Genomic DNA, 7,338 nt, shown 5'->3' with positions numbered 1-7,338 from the left:
ATGTTCCTGGAGAATGGAGTATTTTAAATTACCTGGCAGAAAGTAAGTACCCCCAAAATGTTTTAAAATATAAATAAACAAGTTAAAGAAGAAAAGTATAAGCAATGTTGTATCTTAGTTAAAATAAAAGGCTCAGTAGTCTTTCCCTCTCTGGTAAAATTGCTATTATGCTGGTTTCTCTTGTTTCTCTCTTACAATAGTCTGGGATAAGACTTAGAAGGGGCCTTAATAATAAACCATGTTTTCCAATTACAATAAATCTTCTGTGGCTCACTGCTGGGGCTCATTAGAGTAAGTTCCTTTTGTTTATTGAACAAAGACCAGAGTTTTTGTTTTTTTTTTTTACTACAGTGCTGCCTCATTTCTTCATGACATTTGATCCAGTTCAATTGTTGCAGAAAGACCCTATTTACTAATAGCAGAATTTTTTATTGTTTCTATAGGTGGCGCTAGCTGTGCATGTTAAAGTCACAAATCAGGCTGAAAATGAACCTTGCCTAGAAATAATCGAATGTCCATTTGCTTTTCATTCTTTCTCTTAAGCTTTTTCTTCTTTGTATTTATTTACTGTTCAAAAATTTCCCTAAGCAATGTTCTGCAGATGTGGCACTCGAATAGGTCATTAAAATCAGGTCCATTAACATGGGACCATTTTTAATATCTTTGGATAATTCAGGCTTTAAAGAAAAGAAAATATTAATAATGAAAAACCTTAAATTATTTATAGTGATTTTGAATCTGTTATGCTGTAGGATTAATTTGAACAAATTATGTCTCGATCATTCCTGATTAAATGCCGAATGCTATTTATTAATATCAATGGAAGTACGCCTATTCTAGCAGTTCATATTTTATATTTCATGCCTAACCCCCCGTAGCCTTATTATACCTCTAAGTAAAATGCTGACATTTCTCCCTTCAATATTCTTTTTTTGTATTATGAGTCTGAACATTTAATGTTATTAAGTTTAAGGCAATGTTTTATGTTTGAAAAATAATTTACAGCAGAGACAAAAGGTGAGCATCTTGTGCTTTGGCCCATGAGTCCAAGGCCTAAACACACCTGGTAGTGAGCTCAATGAGAGAGAGTAAATCAGAGGCAGTGTTCTCTGCTTCTCTTTCCTTTTTTTTTTTTTTTTTTTTTTTGAGACGGAGTTTTCCTCTCATTCCCCAGGCTGGAGTGCAATGGCGTGATCTTGGCTCACTGCAACCTCTGCCTCCTGGGTTCAAGTGATTCTCCTGCCTCAGCCTCCCTGAGTAGCTGGGATTACAGGCACATACCACCATGCCCAGCTAATTTTTGTATTTTTAGTAGAGACGGGGTTTCACTATGTTGGCTAGGCTGGTCTCGAACTTCTGACCTCAAGTGATCCACCCTCCTCGGCCTCCCAGACTGTTGGGATTACAGGCGTGAGCCACTGCACCCAACCTCTGCTTCACTTTTCAAAACATATTCCCCAGGGTTCTTGACACACACACACACACACACACACACACACACGAACAACATTGTCTATGTGTAAGAAGTTGATCAGAGGAATTGCAGTGGATACATGGAGAGAAGTGCAGCCTATATAGACAGTATGGCACTGACTGTGGGGAAAGTGAATAACATTTCTAGAGGTAAGGATGTCTTCATGGGAGTGTAACCTGTGCAGTCACCTAGAGCCCTCTGCTTAGAAGAACTCTGTGCTTGATTTAATGCTCTGTTTTTGCTGTCTTGAAATTTGTAATTTTTAAAAACATTTTTGTTTTGTGCTGAGCCCTTCAAATCATGTATCTTGCCCTATTTATAGGTTTAATGGCTTTAAAAACAAGCTGCAGGGCTAAAGAATTATAATATAATATTAAAATAATAGAATTATTATTAAAAATGTTATAAAGAATTAGGCTACATTAAAGAATTGTAATATAATTATCCTATGTGACTATCTTGAAGGCTTTGAGATTGAGTGAAACAGAGATTCAATAAGAAATTCCTTGGAAATGACCCCAGCACATTGTCAGTGGGCCATGGGGCAGCTTTCCCTGTAAAGCCTCAGCGGAAGGCAGCTGAAAACTCTGCTGCCAGCCTTTGCTCACCCAGATTTCAAAACGCACAATCAGCATGCTCATTCTGACAACTTTTTGGTTATGGATTTTTGACACTTTTCCAGAAATACTCATATCACTTCCCATCGCATTCATTTCCTGTGTGGATGTTGCACAGAACATATTTTCTGATAGGTGGAGTGCATTTCCTTGCCAGGCCTGCTAAGTAAGACAATTAGCAAAGATAGAATCAAGTCACCTATATATTTAGCCTAGTACAGTGGCAACAAACCTATAATTGCATTAGTAAATAGGATGGTTTTAAAATTTGAAGCTGAAACTCATAACTACATTCTTGGCACCCTTTTGCAGAGGGAGAGAGAGAGAGAGAGGACTTTATCAGCTGTTCACATGGCTGTGTTCATCAGCAGAAAATAAATGAGTCTGTGCTTAATACAAGTTCTCCTTGCAGCGAGCTTGCACTGAAGTTTTTAAAATTAGATCTAGGGGAGAAATCTGAGCCTGCCATCATGGCTTTGCCTCCTGCTATACATTCTAGATGCCTCTCTTGGTATGTTGTACAGGGTTTGAGGGGCTTATCTATTGCAGCTATTTATATTATCATATCTATTTAATAAGACAAATTCTCTGTTACAGCCTTTATAATAAGCATTTTAACAGCAACACATGGAGACAGCATTCATATCACCATGGACTTGGCTCAGTAGATTTTCTGAGAACACTTGAATATTTAGCATGTTGGGTTTCTTGAGCCTTGTCCTTGAAAGAAACTAGAATAATATTTAGATCTAAATCCCTTTATGTAGAAGCACTTATGTTCATTCATTTATTATCCATTTGCTACTTATTCTTGGTTCTTGCTTTAGAAATAAATATAAATTTGAAGTTTGAAGATTTATACCGGGCAAAGGCTCTAAGGTTGAGGTCAGTGATAGTTGGAGTTAAAAGAGATCTTAACATTCTCTTGTGTGGCCCTTCCAGAAAAAGGAAGGAGTTTATTCAAAGTTAACAGATTAATTAGTATCCACTTTAAATATCTAGTCTCCTTTGAGGCTATTTTCAAGGAAAGAAGTCATCATGTATCTCAGAACTACCAAGCTTAGAGTAGATGGGAGCTATACAGCTTGCACACTAACCACAACATTCGAATTATTAAGACAGTGGGGAGGCAGCATTTGCTTCCTCCTGCCAGGTTGTGAGTGCCCACGAGCCAGGGCCTCTGAGAAGTAGAGCTGAGCTTTTGCTCTGAAGGGCTAATGACAAAGACTGTTTGGGATGTGATGTGGTTTGGCTGTGTTGCCACCCAAATTTCATCTTGAATTGTGGTTCCCATAATCCCCACTTGTCATGGGAGGGACCCAGTGGGAGGTCATTGAATCATGGGGGCAGTTACCCCCATGCTGTTCTGATAGTAAGTGAGTTCTCACGGCATCTGATGGGTTTTTATTTTTTTGGAGATGGAGTTTTGCTCTTGTTGCCCAGGCTGGAGTGCAGTGGTGTGATCTCGGCTCACTGCAACCTTCACCTCCCGGGTTCAAGGGATTCTTCTGCCTCAGCATCTGGAGTAGCTAGGATTACAGGCATGCTCCACCATGCCTGGCTAATTTTGTATTATTAGTAGAGACGGGTTTCTCCATGTTGGTTAGGGGGGTCTCGAACTCCCGACCTCAGGTGACCTGCCCGCCTCGGCCTCCCAAAGTGCTGGGATTACAGGTGTGAGCCACTGTGCCTGGCCTGTGTTTTTTTTTTTTTGTTTGTTTGTTTGTTTGTTTGTTTTTTTGAGGCGGATTCTTGCTCTGTCACCCAGGTTGGAGTGCAGTGGTGTGATCTCGGCTCATTGCAATCTCCGCCTCCCAGGTTCAAGCGATTCTCCTGCCTCAGCCTTCTGAGTAGCTGGACTACAGGCACCCACCACTACACCTGGCTAATTTTTTATTTTTGGTGGAGACGGGGTTTTATCATATTGGCCAGGCTGGTCTCAAACTCCTGACCTTGTGATCTGCCGATCTGATGGTTTCATAAGGGGCTTTCCTCCTTTGCTCGGCACTTCTCTCTCCTGCCACCTTGTGAAGAAGGACAGGTTTTCTTCCCCTTCTGCCATGATTGTAAGTTTCCTGAAGCCTCCACAGCCAGGTGGAACTGTGAGTCAATTAAGCCTCTTTCCTTTATAAATTACCCAGTCCTGGGTGTTTTTTCATAGCAGTGTGAGAATGAACTAATATAGGAAGAATCAGATCTCTGCATCATTTTACCAGAAATCAATTCTTTATCTTGCAATTTCTGCAGGAGATCATGGTATTTAATTATAATTTTATATAGTTTGAGGTCAGTAAAGCACTGCTAATACAATCGTTGTTTTACAACAGTTTAGGATTGAACTGAATCAACTGAAGGATAGACCAGTTAATTTCAGATGTAACATAGCAAACATTTATAACATAAAAACTGGGAGAAAAACCAGTTTGTTCCTTTGTAGATGTGTGGGGATAGTGGTGAGAATTTATGGATTAAGATTTTCTTCCTTATTTGGAGTTCCATTAATGTAAGGTAAAATGCTGTCCTTATGGTAAAGCAATTCATTTGCTATTTTTGTAGTCTCATTTAAAAAAGAACGTTTAAAATAGGTGAGCATGGTGGCACATGCCTGTATTCCAAGCCACTTGGGGCTGACACGGGAGGATCTCTTGAACCCAGGACTTTGAGGTTACAGTGAGCTAAGATCGCACTACTGTAGCAACAGTAGTAGGCAGCAGAGTGAGACCTGGGCAACAGAATGAGACCTTGTCAGTAAAAAAAGTACAAAACATTTTAAAAATTAAAAAATTTAAAATAATAAAGGCCATATGGAAATATTTGGGTAGTAATTGTCAAATAAAATGAATATTTCTATAGAAATATGCACCAGAAGTTTATTCTTCTTTTTAGGACAGTGCCCAGATCCTGTTGGATTTTTTGTTGTTGTTGTTGTTCCCTCTTCAGTTTTTTATTACAATATTGTAGGGTCAGAGGAAGCAGCTCATCATTTGGTTTAATCTTTTTCCTAGAAAGGATGCTGCCCATAGCTGGGGCTCCCAGTGAGTGACCAGGATTGTCCTAGAAACTTGTAAGAATTAAAAATGTGCTACAGAAGCAAAAACAAAACAACCTATAATTTCAGTGGTCAGAGATAAGCACTGTTAATACAATGGATATATACTTCTAGAACTTATTCTATTAATGTAGGCTAATCCCTGTTTATCTCTCTTTCTTTCATTTATCTATCTTTAAGTTCCCCCAACAAATATGTATCCATAAAGTAATTTTACTGCCTTCAGGACAGTTGTCTTTTTCATGTACACTTCTGTGCTCCTCCTGAGAGAGGGGCTTAGAACTAAACCGTCTCCTGGTCCATCCCCCACAAGTTCTGTTTTTTTTTTTTTTTTTTGGTTTGTTTGAATGTTTGCCTGCCTGGGAACTGCCAGCCGCGCCCATCCAAATCTGCAAATCTTCCTCTAGACTTTGGGAGACAGAAAAGTAGCTCCTACTTCAAGAGGTTAGAATCCTCAGATGTGGCACTTTCAAGGATAAGGGTTGTTTACCTGAGTGACAAGAATATCTGGAGGAGAGCTCATCACTAGTCGGTGTGTAGTTGCTGTGACTCCGTCTGTCCTGGCAATTTCTAATCTGGTCCTGCCTGTGAATTGCAGAGTGCTCCACGGTGCTCTCCAGCACCCGGTGAAGAAAAGCCTGTGATGGGATTGCAGTTCGTTCTGTCTTGCTATGATTGCTTGTCTGTTCCTGTGGCTTCTAGTGGCTCTTTTCCTTGCTGGAGTAAGAAGTTTCCTTTTTTGCTACTTCAACTTGCTATTTCTTAAAAAATAAATAAATAGAGGTCATCCTTTACTTCTACAAGCAAGAAATAGAGGAGAGAGAGCTCAGGAGATTGAGAAATAGAGAATTTCCCTTAACATTCATTACTTTTATTTCAGAACTTTCAGTCACCTCTGGGTCCATCTATCTGTACTCTCTTTTTTTCTGCCGTCTCTTCTAAAGAAGTATTAGCTTATACAGGTTTCAGGAAAGAACTTGGGAATCCAAAAGTCAATAGAATTCAAAGAATTGTCAACATACTTATGTACAATAACTAATCTCAATCAACCTCAAATGAACAGGGCTAAAACTTGTCTATAAAGAAAAGCTATTTCAACTGTACGCCAAATTATAAGTCTATGAGTCATTTTATTTGCCATCTTCACAGATACCATGTTATTAAAGTCATTCACCTACTGGGAATATTTTTGAAAAAATTTATTCTCTCATGGGAAATTACAAAAAATTTAGAATCGCACATTTTAACTACTGAATATTAATGCAACCTTTCCTAACTACTAGTAGAAGAATCAAATCCCTGTTGCAATTAAGGAGTTGGACCAGCCTCTTTCACATGCACAAGTAATTTCTTCACTATGGTATTCATTTTTACTTCAGGATTTAGACAGGATTGTAATGGGACCAATGCAAGCAGAACTATGTACTTTGTAAATGTGCATAAATGTGCCCATCTTTGGCTTTATGAGAATTGATTGTAGTGTTTACATTTGAGATGAATGAGTTCAGAGTCCTTCATTCCATTTGTGACATATACCATTATACGGTGTTATTTTCTGTTAAAAGATTCAGTTAAGCTGATGGTAAAATTGAGTTGACTACCTTGACTTAGCTATGGCATGTCAAACGTCATAACTTGGGAGCCCAATGAGTGGATAGGGATTATACTGATTCTATTAAGACCAGTGATTTTGGAATCAGGAAACTTGGATTTTAGTCCTGTGTCTATTTTTTAAAGTTTTTTTTAGGGGTGGGTGGGCAATCTTTCCTTTATTTTTTAATTTTTTATTTTTTTGGAGACAGAGTCTTGCTCTATCCCCCAGGCTGGAGTGCAGTGGCATGATCTTGGCTCACTGCAATTTTCACCTCCTGGTTCAAGCGATCCTCATGCCTCAGCCTCCTGAGTAGCTAGGATTACAGGCACCTGCCACCACGCCCAGCTGATTTTTGTATTTTCAGTAGAGATGGAGTTTCGCCGTGTTGGTCTCAAACTGCTGACCAGGTGATCCACCCGCCTCAGCCTCCCAAAGTGCTGGGATTACAGGCATGAGCCACTGCACCCAGCCCCTTTATTCTTTTTTTTTTTTTGCCTTTATTATTATTTCTAATTGTTACATATAATTGTATACACTTATGGGGGACAGCATGATATTTCTATACGTTATACTATGTGTTATGATCAAATCAGGGCAATTAGCA

This window comes from Pan paniscus, chromosome 8, assembly GCF_029289425.2.
Source record: "Pan paniscus chromosome 8, NHGRI_mPanPan1-v2.0_pri, whole genome shotgun sequence".
NCBI classification, from domain to species: Eukaryota; Metazoa; Chordata; class Mammalia; order Primates; family Hominidae; genus Pan; species Pan paniscus.
The sequence above is the reverse complement of the archived record's forward strand: the minus strand, read 5'-3'. Positions refer to the sequence as shown.